This window comes from Vulpes vulpes, chromosome 2 (genome assembly GCF_048418805.1).
Source record: "Vulpes vulpes isolate BD-2025 chromosome 2, VulVul3, whole genome shotgun sequence".
NCBI classification, from domain to species: Eukaryota; Metazoa; Chordata; class Mammalia; order Carnivora; family Canidae; genus Vulpes; species Vulpes vulpes.
The window spans coordinates 80258380-80276392 of record NC_132781.1 but is presented as its reverse complement, the minus strand read 5'-3'; the positions used below and the strand labels follow the sequence as shown (position 1 = coordinate 80276392).

Genomic DNA, 18013 nt, shown 5'->3' with positions numbered 1-18013 from the left:
TGGCCAACCTGGAGTAACCTGTAAGCAGAGGTGTGCTTGGAGGCCCAGGACTCAGGCTCCTACTACTTTGGATATGCAGAGGAAGGCAGGGAGTCCCACAATTCTTCCCCAAGCATAAAAGTAGACACAACCCTTCCAACCACCCTATCAACGGTCAACTTTCCAGAGTGAAGGTTACCATTCTCTGAGCTTTACCATGCTTTGATAAAATATAGCCCCTGCCCTGAGTATCTAGCTGCTGAGAAAACATGCTGACTTAGTACAGAATAATTAAACAGGTTGAAAGTGCTAGAGCATACATTTATATTCCATATTCTTTTCTATTTGGGAAGATGTGAAATTTTTAGTTCAAGGACCAATGTGAAGCTAAGGTTTTGCCAACTACAGCAGGGCACTGATGTGCATGAGTCTACAACACCTGCCCTGTACAGTTCCAAAAACTGAAACATATACACACCCTTGTGGGAAGAATCAAACTCAAAAAAAAAAACAAAACAAAACAAAAAAAGAATCAAACTCATTAGCATAAATACACTGCAGTCAGCATCATGAATTGGCAGGACGAGTAATATATTGATCAGATTAATTGGAGTACAGGGAAAGTATAGGTCTTTCCTAAACACTGAAAATGTAACTGAACTAAAAAATGCTTTCAGGTATGCCTGGGTGGCTCAGTGGTTGAGCATCTGCCTTAGGCTCAGGTCATGACCCCGGGCCCTGGGATCAAGTCCCAATTCAGGCTCCTCAGGAGAAGCCTGCTTCTCCCTCTGCCTGTGTCTCTGCCTCTCTGTCTCTCACGAATAAATACATAAAATCTTAAAAAAATAAATACTTTCCAATACACAATAGGAAAATTTCAACATACTTTCTTTTTCTCCGTGTAAGTCATGATATTCCATACCACATGTGACTCCTGCTGGCTGAGCTACCAATGTCACAAACCGATCTGTTTAAACCTAAACTTAATTGAGAAAACCACTGGTTTGTTAAGGTTGTTTTTTCCTCCTCAGTCCTTTAGGGCAGAACCATCTCAAAGAGAGTAAATTCTCAGAATTTCCTAAGAGGAAAATGGGCACTCATTGGAAAAATACAGGGTATACGCTTAACGATTTTGGATAACCTTCAAACCCACTTAGCCACCAGCCCATCCTGTTGTTCCCAACCCTTCTAATCAAATATTCCAGTTTCCAAAGAATGGCAATAGACGAGGCTGTTTCCGAACCTGGTACAGAGAAATGTGTTATTATTCTTTCTTGGGGCGGGGTGGGAGGGTGGTGGTGGGAATCGGATCAAAAAGCAAATTTAGGATCCAAAGAAAAGTGCACACTCCGGTCAAGGTCCTAGTGTTTCCAATGCATACATTCACCGACTCCTATTTTCAAGATTCAAACTATTTCCCAGATTAAAAAAAAAAAAAAAAAAAAAAAAAACACCTGTGAGGTTGGTGGGGTGAGGCCCTCGGGCACGTACGACTGTGGAATGTCTCTGCGGACTGTGCCAACTTTCAGCGGAGCCTGCGCGGCCGCCCAACCGCAGGGGGGGACCCCACCTGGCCGCGCCGCCGGGAGGTGACCCCGGCGCCAGGTGGCCTCGGTCCCGGACCCGAAGGAAAAGGCGGCGGGTGCTCCCCGGGAGAGGCCAGCGCCTGAGCCCACAGGCGGGCGGCGGGGAGGCGGCGGCCGCGGGAGCGCGCACCTGTCCCTTCCTCCCGGACCCGAGGGCCCGGGTCCCTCACCTGGCGTGGCGCCCCCGTGCGCGCCGCGCTGGGGAGAAAACCTTCCTCCTCCCGGGAGGGTCGGCTCCGGGCTCGTGGGAGCCGCCTCTCGCCTCGCGTCCGTCCTGCCCGGCCCTGCCCGCATCCCCCCAGTCCCCGGCCGCCCCTGCGGACCCGCCGCATCCTTACCTGGCGGGAGCGCGCGGGCTGCGCCGAGCCGCGGACACTGCGAAGTCCCGCGGGCCCCAACGCGTCCGCAGCCTGGAGCCCGCAGGCCCCGCCCTCGCCCCCGCAGGCCCCGCCCTCGCCCCGCAGGCCCCGCCCCCGCCCCGCCCCGCAGGCCCCGCTCCGCCCCCGCCACGCAGGACCCGCCACGCCCCCGCCACGCCCCCGCCCCGCAGGCCCCGCCCCCGCCCCGGAGGCCCCACTCCGAGCCCGCCCCTCCCAGCAGGCCCCGCCCCGCCCCGCAGGCCCCGCCCCGCAGGCGCCGCTCCGAGTCCTTCCCGCCCCCGCAGGCCCCGCCCCCGCCCCGCAGGCCCCGCCCCCGCCTCGCCCCGCAGGCCCCGCTCTGCCCCCACCACGCAGGCTCCGCTCCGCCCCCGCCGCGCCCCCGCCCCGCAGGCCCCGCCCCTGCCCCGCCACGCCCCGCAGGCCCCGCTCTGAGCCCGCCCCTCCCGCCGCGCCCCCGCCCCCTCAGGCCCCGCCCCCGCCCGCGGCCACCGGTTCCCACGAGCCCTGCAGAGGTTTTGAGCCCGGAGGCGGGAGTGTCGGGAAAGTGGGGAGCGTCCCTTGTGCTCCCGAACCAGGCGCTGGGACTCCCTAGGCCTAGGCTTCCTGCCCCAGGAGGACCGCCCCGCGGGCTTGGGACCACCCCCGCCCGGGAGAGCCCCGAGCAGTGCCACCTGTGGGTGACTGGGGACTCGGTCGGAATCAGGGACCGCACCTCCCCTTCCGCTAAGGGAAGCGGGCCAGGCGGGTGACACGGTGCAGTGGAGCGAAGCCAGAGTTTTACGAAAAGAATAAGTCTTTTTCTGTCAAGCCTAAGGCATCGGAGCGTATCTGATACACCTATAGGGTCAGGTGCAGTCCCTATTAATATATTAATACTTCGTCACCCACTGAAGAGTGGCAAACAGGACTTGTATAAGACTAGGTGCCCGGCACTGTTTCCATAGTTTACAGGTATTCACATTTCTGCAAAGTGTACATCAGAATCCCCCATTTTACATGTGAAAGTGAGGCACAGAGAAGCTAAATAACCAACCTCATGACACCCGACTTAGTAACCTGAAAAGCTGGTATTTCAGTCCGGGTCGTCCTCCCCGGGAGTCTGCCCTCTGAACCACTGCTACCCCGACTCACCAAAATCTGAGCGTGCACCAGGCCTGGTGAACAGTTACAGGCCTGGGGGACACAAGGGCTCTGTCCTCCAAGGGCTTTTTATTCTAGTCTGGGGAGAAAGACAGTAAGCAAGTACAAAATGGAACCACTGCACCTACAAGAAGTGTCCCGACTATAATGGATAGTGATGAGGAGAGAGAGGTTACCTTACACCTAGTGTCCTGGAGACTTGGCTGAGAAGGTGACAGCAGCGCTCAGCACTGAAGGAAAGGACGGTCCACCTGAAGATGAAGCTAAGGTAGTGGCAAGTACATTCATAGTTATTATAGCTCATGCTTGTTTGGGACTTTAAAACATATATTATCTCTCCTTTGACCATGCAATCACCTTGAGAAGCAGTCTGACAAGATTCATTTTACAGGGGAAAAAAAAAACCATAATCCTAAGGGTTGGGAAGTTTAATGATTTGCCTAAGTTATTAGTTAGGAAAATAAGGTGGGGGTGGGAAGAGGGCACATATTTGAACCAAGGCCTGATGCCAAATCTTTTCTCACTCTGGTGGAGTCCTTGAGTATAATGACCTGAACTTGGGATCTACTGTCTCTTGCCAGCCCCATCTCTCCTGCCTCTTATCCCATCCAGAAACTACTGTTGACTCATTGACATAATTTCCCCCAGGGCAGGTGTTCTTTGAGGGAGCAGAGGTGAAACTATAGGCAAAAAAAAAGAAAAAAGAAATAAAATTGTGTGTATGTAGAGAGAGAGTTATAATTATTTATTATGGTGATAAAGTTGGTTTTCTCCCAAGAAAAATGCTCATAAACATATAAGTGAGAGGACTTAACACTTCCATCAAATTGATCCCAAAAAGGTAGCAGAGCCACTGTCTTAAAGGGTTGGTTGATATTGTGGTGATTAAAAGTTCTCCAGAAAACCAGAGACAACTGATCTGTAAACAAAATATCTAGATAACAGAGTTCATTATCAGTGATAGTTGAGGTAGTTTCCACGATGTTATACTGTTTCCTAAAGAAGACATTCATCATATTATCAGCATAGGTAGGTGGTTGCCACAGGTGTATCATCCCCAAAGCATGCAGTATAGAGTACTGGAAATTGTTTTCAGCAGAAGGTTGATAAGAAGAGAAACAGAGATAACGACAACAGGAGAAACTTTTACAGAATTTCAGCTACACCAGTGAAAAGGTGTAAAACTGAACTCAGGATGTGGTGGGCTACAAAAACCATTTAATCTTTATTATTTCTTATGTGGCAAGTTCAGTAGCTTTAATAGAAAATGGAATACAGTTTAGGCCCATATAACTCAACTTTTACACTGGGCCCTCATAGAAAGAAGGAATCTGGTTGTGCCGGACTTTAAAAGACTTCTTCTGCCATCAAAGAGAAGATTCCAACAATATCATTACTGTCTTCTTTATTTTAAAATAACATTGAGGAACAGGAAAAAAGGCATTAATGTAGACTTCTTGGAGGCGGAGACTCGCTTCTTACAAGTTATCGCTGTGGCTTCTATAAAATTTGTATGTTAAGATGAGCAGTATCAGGTTGACATCATTTTGAGTGAAGTTCATCATTCTTTGAGTGAAGAAAATGGCTCTTTTTAACTTGCACACAGATTCCACATTGTGCATTAAAAGACACAATCAATGTGGAAGGTTTATAAATAAAATGATGTTTGTATTTGGAGCTCATCACACTTTTTTTGTCTTTCTTTTATAATTTTCTTCCTACCCAAAAAAGACCTGACCCACCCTGCATGAATAATTCATGTTTGTTGAATGAATGAATGATGATGCCAATGATGAAAGTAGTATAGACTTTATCAGTCTTTTATCAACAGTCTGTTCCGAGGAGAAAATGATGACTTCACTGTGGTGGTATGATATGTCTGCTTCTCTTTCCATCATGTACTGAAAGTACTTGTTTCTTTGAAACTACATAGAAGGAAAGAAAGTTTTTTTGGTTGTTTGTTTGCTTTTTTAAAGTAAGCTCCACACCCAACATGAGGCTTGAACTCACAGCCCTGAGATCAAGAGCTGTACATTCTACCCACTGAGCCAGCCAGGCACCCCCTGTAGGAAGTTATTTTTTAAGATTTTATTTATTTATTTATTTATTCATTCATTCATTCATTCATTCATTCATTTGAGAGAGAGCAAGCACAAGAGCGGGGAGGGCAGAGGGAGAGGAAGAGAGAGAATCTCAAGCAGACTCCCCACTGAGCATGGAGCCTGATGTGGGGCTTGATCCCAGGGTGCTGAGATCATGACCTGGGCCAAAATCAAGAGTCAGGCACTTAACTGACTGCACCATCCAGGTGCCCCAGGAAGGAGTTTTAAATGTTGGGTGCAAAATCAAGAATTACACTCCTGCAAACAGTTGCTACATAAATCATTCAAAAGAAAGAAAAAGCATCAGATACAAAGTATGTTTATAAGATCATCACTAATAATGAGGCAATAATTAAATGCTCAATAACAAGGCAATATTTAAACAAAACATCAATAGTATAGTATGTCAAGCTGTCACTAAAAATAGTATCTAGGTTAATAAAATAGAAATGAAGAGAAAAACATGAACATTAAATGAAAAAAAAGTAGAACACAATGCTTTATGTATCCTGTGATTGCAACTGAATAAAAAATCATGTGGGAAGTAAATCGTTGGGTTGAAAATAAGAATAATGATGAATAGTTATTGAGCAGGTTGCAGTGTGCCAGCCTCTGTTTTCAGTACATTAGATTAATTCGTCTAATTTTCACAACAGCTGTGTGAGGAAGGTACAGTTGTTATTTTTGTTTTACTGATGAGGAAACTGAAACAGGAAGATCTGAGTAATTTGACCAAAGTCACACAGTTAGTGAGTGACAAAGCTAGGATATGAATATAAAGCAATATGACTCTAAAGCTTGCACGCTTACCCAGGCAAATCTGGCAGAGAAAATAATGTTTGAATCATGGATCATGAGTTTTGGGGTGTTTTTTTTTAAAGATGTATTTATTTATTTTAGAAAGCGTGTGTGCAACCATGCACCCATAAGGTGGGGATGGGCAGAGGAAGAGGGAGAGAGAATCTTGAGCAGACTTCTTGCTGAGTGTGGAGCCTGATGCGGCCCTGAGATCATGACCTAAGCCCAAATCAACAGACATTTAACTAACTGGGCCACCCAGGTGCCCCAGATCATGGTTTTGTTGTTGTTGTTGTTGTTTTAATATTTCCTTGTATAATATTTTTATGTTGATTCAATCGTAAGCAAAAACTTTAAATTGCAGAGTCAGAAAAGAAAGCATAGAGGCTAGACCAGATTACACTCAGAAGAGAGATACAAAGGTAAAGATGAGAAACATACTGAGTGAAATCCTCTGGGTTGGGCCAGTTTATGTTTTGGATTAGGATCTAAATAGTGTTTTCAGGGATCCCTGGGTGGCGCAGCGGTTTGGCGCCTGCTTTTGGCCCAGGGCGCGATCCTGGAGACCCGGATCGAATCCCAGGTCGGGCTCCCGTTGCATGGAGCCTGTTTCTCCCTCTGCCTGTGTCTCTGCCCCTCTCTCTCTCTCCCTGTGTGACTATCATAAATAAATAAAAATAAATAAATAAATAAATAAATAAATAAATAAATAAATAAATAGTGTTTTTAAATGGGTACAATATATCAATGACTTGATAGTTTATGAGAATTGAGATAAAATGAGCTATAAGACAACAAATGTTATATTCATTATTATTGGTATGAATAAAAAGTATATGCTGGCCTGATGTTGTACGTGCTTTTCTTTCTGCCTAGAATGCTCTACACCCCGGACTTTTTGAAGCTACCTTCTCAACAGTGACAGTCATGAAAATGTGACCATCACTGCATTAGCAGAAAACTGAGAAAACCCTGCTGAACAATCCTGAAAAAAAATCCCTATTATGGTGGAGTATACATTCTAGGGAAAGGTCAGTCATTTAAAAATTGATTTACAGAGTACCTGGGTGGCTCAGTTGGTTAAGCATCTGCCTTCAGCTCAGGACATGATCCCGGTGTCCTGGGATCGAGCCCCAGATCAGGCTCCCTGCTGAGCGGGGATTTAGTTGCAAGTAAATGATTTCCCCTCTGGTAGGTGAATAATGGCCTCCAAAGATATCCACATCTTAAATCCCTGGAACCCAGGAATATGTTAATTTACATAATAAAAGGAACTTTGTAGATGTAAGTAAGTGAATTATCTTCAGATGGAGAGATTTTTGGGGGCTATCCAGGTAAGCCTAATGTAACCACAAAAGGGAGGCAGGAGCTTCAGAGCCAGAGAAGGAAATATCATAAGAGAAGCAGAACACAGAGAGCAAGAAAGAGATTTGAAGATGCTATACTGCTTGCTTTGAAGATGAAAGGACCACAAGCCAAGGAATTGGGGCAGCTTCTAGAAGCTGGCGAAGGCAAGAAAACAGATTCTGTCCTAGAGCCTACGGAGTCAACCAGCCCTGCTGACAACTGGATGCTAGCCCAGAAAAATTGATTTTGGACTTCAGACCTGAAGAACTCTAAAAGAACACATTTGTGTTGTTGTAAGCTAGTAAGTTTGTGGTGATATGTTCCAATAGCAGTAGGAAACTAATAAAACCCTTAGTAGGAGTTTATTTTTCTTTTATCTATAAGAAATCTATGTCAGACTGGCATGATGTCCATAGTGTCAGGGCCCCAGCTCTTTCTGTCTTTTCGTGTAGGTAAGAGAACATGGACGGAAATATGAATATCTCCAGAGACTCATGATTTGGGCATCAGACCTTGTAGTTACCCACATCAGTGTTTCTCAAACTGGTATATGGTATAAAGACCTCTCAAAAAAAGAGAATTATTGACTTTAGAGAGAGAGAACATGAGCAGGAGGGGCAGAGGGAAAAGAAGAGAGAGAAACTCAAGCACACTATGTTGAGCACACAGCCCAACACCAAGCTCCATCTCACAACTCTGAGATCACAACTTGAGCCAAAACCAAGAGTATAAAGCCCTTTTAAATAAAAACATTTTCATTTTTAGTCAGTTAACTACATGTAAATATAAAACTAGTCATGCATTACTTATGTTCATAGCATTTTATACATATTTAAAACCAAAATAGCTTTACACAATAAATTCAAACAAGAATACAAAACCAATTATTGAGGCCACCCACATTCCCACGCTGTAGTCACTGAAATTCACATAAGGAGCAGTAACAAGAAGTTCCTATCCCTCTCAGCCAAGGAGGCATCACTGAAAACCTAGGAAAGAGCTGGAACTCCCAACCCCATTAACAGAAATGGGGAGTACCTCCCTTGATTTTCAATGGAGGAAAAATGAAAGTGGGAAACCTGAACTTCTAATTCCAACTGGCCTCTCACGGTCCTCTGCCAAAGTAGTGTGATAAGAAGCCGGTTACAATAAAGGCTTAAATCTAATCCAGAATATCATAACATAATTCCCCAAATGTCCTGGTTTCAATTGGAAATAACTTGCTATATTAATAAACAAGATCTCAAACTGAATGAAAAAAAAGGTAACTAATAGACACCAACACCAAGATCACAGAGAAGTTAGAATCATGTGACAAAGATTTTAAAGCACCCAGGGGCACCTGGGTGGCTCAGTGGTTGAGCATCTGCCTTTGGCTCAGGTCGTGATCCTGGGGTCCTGGGATTGAGTCCCATATCAGACTCCCTTCAGGGAGCCTGCTTCTCCCTCTGCCTGTGTCTCTGCCTCTTTCTCTGTGTCTTTCATGAATACATTTTTTTAAAAAATCTTGAAAAAGATTTTAAAGCAGCCATCATTAAACCAATTCAATGAGGAGTTACCAACATGTTTGAACTAATTTTTTTTAAATAGAAAAATCTCAGCAGGGAAATAGAAAGTCTCAATAAAGAAATAGAAGACCTAAAAGTTGACCAAATAGAAACTTTAGAACTGAAAATACAAAAATTAAAATTTTAATGCCATGGATAGGCTTCAGCAGAATGCATGAGATATAGGAAATTAGTGAACTAGAGGGAGCAATACAAGTTATTCAATCTGAACAAACAGAAACAAAACAAAGCAAATCTGTGAACAGTCCTATGAGACTCTAACAAAGAATCTTGCATTTTTATCTTCAGAGTATTAGAAGAGGAGAAAGAATAGGGCTGGAAAAGTACTCAAAAAATAATAGCTGAAAACGCCATATTTTCAAAATCTATAAACTTACAGATCAAGAAGTTAAGCTAACTTCATGTAGGATAAAGGCAAAGAAATCCATACTAAGCCACATACATCATTATCAAACTTCTTAAAATTAAAGAAAAAGAAAAAAATCTTTAAAATAGTGGGAGAGTCATAACATCTTACCTATGGAAGGAATATAATTCAAATTCAGAAACCATGCAGAAGGAAGTGGCACAACAGTTTTGAGTGCTAACATAAAATAATGGCCAGTCAGCCCACAGTCCTATACCCAGCAAAAATATCCCTTAAATATGAAGGAGAAATGAACTCATTCTCAGATAATGGAAAATAAAGCCAACCTACCCTAAAAGAATGGCTAAAGGAAGTTCTCCAACCAGAAAGGAATTGGAAAAAGAAGGAATTTTGGAATATCAATGAAGAGAGAGCACAGTAAGTAAAAATATTTGTAAGTGCAATAGGCTTTCCCTATTCTCTTCCTTTTTCTAAATTATAATGGATGGTTGAAGCAAAGATTATAACATTGTTCAAGTGGTTCTAAAAGTATGTGAAATAAATATTTAGGACAATTATAAATAAAAGAGGATAAATATATGTAAAGGGAGTTAAAGTTTCTACATTCTCTTCAAACTGGTAACACAATGACACCAGTAGAAGTTGTGTATATATGATGTATAATCTAGAGCACCCACTAAAAAGCTCTACAAAAAGATAAATACTCAATATTTAAATTGAAATGGAATTGTAAAGATGCTACTTTCTTAATAGTTGATAGAACAAACAGACAGAAAACTAGCAAGGATGTAGAAAAACTCCCAATACCACCATCAACTGAGAGATTCTAATTGATACTTGCAGGATGCTCCACTCAATAGTGGAATACACATCCTTTTTAAGGGTCCATGGAACATATACCAAGATAGATTATATCCTGAGCCATAAAACAAACTATAACAAATTTAAAATAATTGAACCCATATGGAATATGTTCTCTGATCACAATAAAATTAAACCAGAAATCAGTATCAGAAAGATATCAGGCAAATCTCCAAACAAATGCTTGGGAATTAAACAATGTATTTGTGAATAATTCATGTATCAAAGAGAAAAGTAAAAGGGAAAATAAAAAATAAGTGGAATAATAATGAACAATGTATCAAAATTTGTAGGATACAGCTAAATAGTGTTGAGAGAAATTTATAGCAGTAAATGAATACATTAGAGGAGGAAAATTCTCAAATTTAAGCTCCCTTTTTAAGAACCTAGAAAAAGAAGAGTAATATAAATCCAAAGCAAACAGAAGGACACAAATAAAACTAAAAGCATAAATCAATGCAATTGAAAACCACAAAACAATAGAGACAGGGGATCCCTGGGTGGCGCAGCGGTGTGGCGCCTGCCTTTGGCCCAGGGCGCGATCCTGGAGACCCGGGATCAAATCCCACATCGGGCTCCCGGTGCATGGAGCCTGCTTCTCCCTCTGCCTGTGTCTCTGCCTCTCTCTCTCTCTCTCTCTCTCTCTCTTTGACTATCATAAATAAATAAAAATTAAAAAAAAAAAACAATAGAGACAGACCTGGTTCTTTAGAAAAATTAATAAAAATGATAAAACACCTAGGAAGACTCAAAGATAAAAAGAAAGAAAATCCAAGTTATCAATATCAGGAATGAAATGGAAGTATCATTACAGACCACTCCAACATCAAAAAGATGATAAAGAAATATGACAAAAAACTCTATACATATAATTTTTTAAGTGAAATATAATTGATATTTAACATTATATTGGTTTCAGGTATACAACATAACAACTCTGTATATATTGTAAAATGATCACAAAAAGTCTAATTAATGTCCATCACCATTACATAATTACAATTTTTTGACAAACATAAATTTGACAATTTAGATGAAATAGACCAGTCATTAAAAAGTACAAATTATGGGATGCCTGGGTGGCTCAGTAGTTGAGCATCTGCCTTTGGCTCAGGTCATGATATCAGGGTCCTGGGATCAAGTCTGGTAGCAGGCTCCCTCTGCCTATGTTTCTGCCTCTCTGGGTATCTCATGAATAAATAAATTAAATATATTTTTAAGTGCAATTTACTACAAATCACCTAAAAGAAAATAAGTGGGGAAACCTATAACTATTATGGATTGAAGATATCATTTTAAAGCTCCCCAAAAGAAATCTTCAGGCCAAATAGTTTTGCTGGAAAATTCTAACCAATATTTAAAGAATTAACACTAATTCTTCATAATCTTTACCAGAAAATAGAAGAAAGAACAATTCCTTGTTAGTTTTATATAAAGCAAGCATTACCCTAATGCCAAAACTAGAGAAAAACAGTACCAAAAAGAGAAACTGAAGACCAATATCGCTCATAAATATTGACATAAAAACTTTTAACAAAATAGCAAAGAGAACTCAGTTAAAAAGAGTTATACATGATGACCAAGTGTGATTTGTTCTGGAAATTCAAAATCGCTTTAGTATTTGAAAAACAAAAACAAAAACAAAAACCTTTGTGCCATGGAAAACATTTTGCAGTTTGTCAACAAGTTAAACAGATAATTATAAGACCCAGGGGAAAAAAAAAAAAAAAGACCCAGCAATTTCTTCCTAGATATCTCACAGAACTGAGAACAGGTTCCCAAGTAAATGCTTATCTACAAATGTTCATAGCAGCATTATTCAAAAAAGTGAAGACCACAAAAATGTCCACCAGTTGATGAATGGATGAACAAAATCTCATACATATACCATGGACTATTATTATTCCACCATTAAAAGAAATGAAGTACCGATACGTGCTACAACATAGATGGACCTTGAAAACATGTTAAGTGAAAGAAGCCAGACACAAAAGGCCACATGCTGTACTCATTTCATTTATAGGAAATGTCCAGCATAGAAAAATCTATAGAGACAGAAAACAGATTACTGGTTGCCAAGGGATAGAGGTAGGGAGGGAATTTAGGACAAACTGCTAATAGGTATGCGGTTTCTTTTGGGGGTGATGGAAATGTTGAGGAAGTAGGTAGCTCTGATGGTTGTACGATAGTGTATAAAATTTAAAAGACAACCTGAAATCTACATTTTAAAATGGTGAATTTTGAGCTATGCAAATTAGATCTCAATTAAATAAAACTTGGGCTCTGTGGAAGTCCGTGTTAAGAGGCTGAAAAGACAAGCTACACACTAGGAGAAACTGTGTGCCAACTGTATATCTGATAAAGACTAGTATCTAGGCTATATACAGAGCTCTAAAGACTCAACAGCAAAAAAACCCAAACAACCCAATTAGAAAACTTTCTGGGCAACCAAAGACATGAAGCGACATTTCACCAAAGAGCACACACAGATAGCAAATCAACACACGAAAAGATTTTCAACATGATTAAATGTTTGGTAAATGCAAATTAAATTATAATGAGGTATCATTAAACAACTATCAGAATGGCTGAGATAAAACATACGACACCAAATGCAAGCAGGATGTGGGGCATTGCTGGTGGGAATGTTCAATGATACGGCTCCTCAGGAAAATGGTTTGGCAGTTTCTTGAAAAACCAAACATCTTAGTATCATACGACCCAGCAATTGCACTTAGGCATTTGTCCCGGAGAAACAAAAGCTTAAGTTCACACAAAAACCTATATTCAAAGTTTATAGTAGTTTTCTTTGTAATAGTCAAAACTTAGAAAAACCTGCCTGTCCTTCAATGGGTGAATAGTTAAACTGTATATTATACCAACTGGTCAGCAATGAAAAGAAACAAATTAAACGCTCGTTTGACACACTCAGCCAATCTGGGTAAATCTCCAGCACTGTTATGCTGAGTGAAAAGAGCCAATAAAAATGATTACATACTATATGATCCCATTTATATAACATTCTAGAAATAACAAAGTTATAGAAATGGAGAACAGATTAGTGGTTACTAGGTATTATAAGGAAGTGGGGGAGGAACAACACGAGTATGGGTAGAAAAGGGCAATACTAGGGATCTTCCTGGAGATGGGAATGTTATCGTGACTGTATCAATATCAGAATCCTGCTTGTGACATGAGAAAATGCTCTGCATCACTTGCCATCAGGGAAATACAAATCAAAACCACAATGAGATACCACCTCATACCAGTGAGAATGGGGAAAATTAACAAGGCAGGAAACCACAAATGTTGGAGAGGATGCGGAGAAAAGGGAACCCTCTTACACTGTTGGTGGGAATGTGAACTGGTGCAGCCACTCTGGAAAACTGTGTGGAGGTTCCTCAAAGAGTTAAAAATAGACCTGCCCTTCGACCCAGCAATTGCACTGCTGGTGATTTACCCCAAAGATTCAGATGCAATGAAACGTCGGGACACCTGCACCCCGATGTTTCTATCACCAATGTCCACAGTAGCCAAACTGTGGAAGGAGCCTCGGTGTCCACCGAAAGATGAATGGATAAAGAAGATGTGGTTTATGTATCCAATGGAATATTCCTCAGCCATTAGAAACGACAAATACCCACCATTTGCTTCAACGTGGATGGAACTGGAGGGTATTATGCTGAGTGAAATAAGTCAATTGGAGAAGGACAAACAGTGTATGTTCTCATTCATTTGGGGAATATGAATAATAGTGAAAGGGAATATAAAGGAAGGGAGAAGAAATGTGTGGGAAATATCAGGAAGGGAGACAGAACATAAAGACTCCTAACTCGGGGAAACGAACTAGGGGTGGTGGAAGGGGAGGAGGGCGGGTGTTGGAGGGGAATGGGTGACGGGCACTGAGGTGGACACTTGACGGGATGAGCACTGGGTGTTTTTCTGTATGTTGGTAAATTGAACACCAATAAAAATTAATTAAAAAAAAAAAAAAGAATCCTGCTTGTGATATTGTAGAGAAACTGGGAACCGTGAGACCTCTCTATAGTTTTGTCTTATAACTATAACTACGTGTGAATCTATAATTAACTCAAAATGAAAAGTTGAATTAAAATCTTAATTAACAGCTGATAATGACAGTAGCCAACAATTACTGAGTATTTAATACTAAGTGTGGTTCTAAGCACTTGATCCTTCCCAGAAACCCAACAATATAAACATTTTGGCTAAACTTGTCTCAAGAAAAGCCAATAACTCAAGAGGGTCTGGAAAAGAGAAGGGGAGAAATTTATTTAGGGTGCCAGGGAGCCGGGGGAGGTGGCTGATTCAAGCCTTGACAACTGACTTCTCTGCCTGCACGATGGACACCTAGAGTTTTATACGGGGAGGTTCAAGGGGTACGTGCAAGAGAACACAGGGAAAGCAGGTGCTCATGGGTGGGGAGTCATAGTGCTCAGCAAGGATCATGGGCAGGGAAGGGCATACGTGCTCTTCTAAGGTGTTCTGTTGCTATCAGGGCCTTTCTGGCCAAGTGGTTGGAATGTTCCAGTCATGGCCAAACACCTTCAGCAAAGTATGATGAGAAATAAGAACTATGGGCTTTAATTGGGGGGGGGGGGGGGTTAAGCAGTCTTGTCAATGTCTAGTTTTTGGTGTTGGGTTCTGACACAAGTACAATCCTTAGCCCCACTCACAAGGTGAGAAAACCGAGGGTCAGAGCATAGCTAAGTAACTTGCCCCAGGTCGCATGGTTAAGAACGGGTAGGAATGTGATTCAACTTCAGGCCCCCCCCCAACTGGCTCCTGAGTCTGTGATCTTAACCACCCCTCTAATAATCAGGCAATTTGGCATTCTCAGGCTTCGCAGCTTTCCTTGAAATCATATCCTCCTTCCTACTGCGACAGGTGCCTGAGGATCAGTAGCTGCTGCCCCCTTCAGGCAGAACATTGTTGCACATTTGTCACAATGCCCCTACCCTACTCAATAGAGTCCGTTTTGTTACTCTCAGTTCACTTCCCCATGGGCCTTACCACCAAGTCCTGCAGACATTTAAGTTTTATCCCTGGCATACATTACCTTGTGCCTGCAAAGTGGAAAAATCCACGGAGAGGGGAAAAATATATATATTTAAATTACACTAATTTAAACCTAACAAAGGAGCACCATTAGAATAATATGAAGTTTGAATTATAGGATATTTTTAAAACAACTGTGATAAAACAGATGCATATATGTACTGCTAATATTGGAGTGTAAGTTATTGATTTGTTAAAAATAAGGGTCTCCTGGATGGCTCCGTTGGTTAAGCTTCCTCTTGATTTCGCCTCAGGTCACGATCTCAGAGTGGTGAGATCCAGCCCTGCATGGGGCTGCACGCTGAGCATGGAGCCTACCTAAGAGCCTACCTAAGATTCTCTCCCTCTTCTGCTGCCCCCTCCCTCCCGCCAATCTTAAAATATATATATATATAAAACAAAATCTGAGATCCCTGGGTGACTCAGCAGTTGAGCACCTGCCTTTGCCCCAGGGCGTGATCCTGGAGTCCCAGGATCAAGTCCCACATTGGGCTCCCCGCGTGGAGCCTGCTTCTCCCTCTGCCTGTGTCTCTGTCTCTCTCTCTCTCTGTCTCTCATGAATAAATAAATAAAATCTTTAAAAAATAAAACAAAACAAAATCTTTCTCTGGGCCTGTTCTCCTCATGCTTTTAATTACTTAGTCTGTTCCTCTTCCAAACTAACGTCTGTTATTCTCTCTTCCCTTCCTTACCCCACTGTAGTAGTTGTCAGTGTCCCACATATATCCCCTGGGCATTCACCTTTCCCCTGGAGGGACAAGATCATTCTCAAGCACCTTCTGCCTGAAAACCTTCTCTTGGCTCCTCTAGAGGTAGCAGGCCAGAAATGCCAGGACCAGTGAACATCCCTAGGTAGCTGCCACCAGCCAGTGATGGGTGAGAACTAGAGGGTAAATACCACAGTTTTCCTGCCCTAAGATGGGACAACTCTGAGTCATGTTCCCAGTGGATCCCAACAGGAGTGAGGCCCAGTTACCCTCCGTGGTGATCTGCTCACTAATACCCTTTTGTCACTTCTTTCCCTTCCTTGTCTCTTTCCCTATGAGTGCTGTCTGGAATCCCCTCCCAAATAAACCATTTGCAATAAAATCTTTGTCTTAGGTCTAATGAATGCCTACCTTAGCCTAAGACACCCATCTCAGGAAGAAAAGGAGAAAAAGAAAGAAAGAAAGAAAAGAAAAAAAAGAAAAGAAAGAAAGAAAAGAAAAGAAAAGAAAAGAAAAGAGAAAAGAAAAGAAAAGAAAGAAAAGAAAAGAAAAGAAAAGAAAAGAAAAGAAAAGAAAAGAAAAGAAAAAAAGAAAAGAAAAGAAAGGAGGAAATAAAGGAAAGCGGTCTTTAAAAACACAGCACCACTCAGGAGAAAAGTGAAGATCACCTGTGTTTCTAGCCCAGTGAAAAGGATTGACCTGGTTGGTTTTGTTTTGTTTTCAAATTTCATTTATTTATTCATGAGAGACACACAGAGAGAGGCAGAGACACAGGCAGAGGTAGAAGCAGGCTCCCTACAGGGAGCCTGATGTGGGACTCGATCCCAGGATCCCGGGTCACCCCCTGAGCCAAAGGCAGGTTCTCAACCACTGAGCCACCCAGGTGTCCAACCTGGTTGGTTTTAGATGGAGAGATAAGCTTTGACTTAAGAAGGAAGAAGGTGAAACAGAATCATCTGAAGTCCTAGTTCATACCCTTTCCTCCTTACCTCTGAATTCATCTAAGTCTGAATTTCCAGTCACTTTACACAAACAAGTCTGCCCTGGGGCTCCAGTTACTCCTTTAAGGACAACTGTTACAGGTTGAATTGTGTCTTCTCATTCTCCCCCCAAATTCGGAGACTGAAGTCCTAACCCCCAATGTATTTGCAGAGAGAGCCTATAAGGAAGTAATGAAGTTTTAGTCATAAAAGTACAGTCTTAATCCAATAGGACTGGTGTCCTTCTAAAGAAGAGGAGGAAACACCAGAAGGATGTGTGCACAGAGAGTAGACCAGTGAAGACAGCAAGAGGGTGACCGTGTATAAGCCAAGGAGAGCCCGCAGGAGAAATCAAGCTAGCCAGCACCTGGATGTTAGACTTCCAGCTACCAGAGCTGTGAGAAAATATAACTCTATTGTTTAAGCCATCCAGACTGTGGTATTTTTGTGTCATCCCAAGTTGACTAATACAGCAACCTTCAACAAATGGGGGATATTTGATGTACATATGCATTTTTCTACCTCCAGCCCTTTGAACCAACAATGGGAAGGAAGTCAATGTCCAAGGACTAAATTTTGGCTCCCTCTCCAAACCCTTAGGATAGTGTAAGCCTGTGGTTCTAGTATGATTCTGTGGAAAGGAGGACAGGGGCTTAAATAATAACTGAGATTTGATTTTCTGCCAGGTAAATGGGTGAGGGCTCAAAGCTGATGACATTTGCTTTAGAAAAATAAGGACTATGAGTCAACAAAACCAAAAGGCAACCAATAGAATGGGAGAAGATATTTGCAAATGTCTTATAAGATAAAGAGCTAGTATCCAAAATCTATGAAGAACTTACCAAACTCAACACCCAAAGAACAAGTAATCCAATCAAGAAATGGGCAGAAGACACGAACAGACATTTCTCCAAAGATGACATACACATGGCCAACAGACACATGAAAAAATGCTCCACATCACTTGGCATCAGGGAAATACAAATCAGAACCACAATGAGATACCACTTCACACTGGTCAGAATGGCTAAAATGAACAAATCAAGGAACAACAGATGTTGGAGAGGATGTGGAGAAAGGGGAGCCCTCTTATACTGTTGGTGGAAATGCAAACTGGTGCAG

At 42.1% G+C, this 18013-nt stretch overlaps 1 protein-coding gene across 1 annotated transcript in view; it reads right to left on the bottom strand.

Moving 5' to 3' along the window:
* The window catches only part of TEC (tec protein tyrosine kinase), a 130813-nt gene extending 128814 nt beyond the window's left edge, over positions 1 to 1999 (bottom strand). Inside the window, exon 1 of the mRNA XM_026016533.2 lies at positions 1904 to 1999. The gene's annotated coding sequence lies outside the window, so the exon portion shown is untranslated. The remainder of the gene's footprint in view (positions 1 to 1903) is intronic.
* Between the last annotated feature and the right edge of the window lie 16014 nt (positions 2000 to 18013).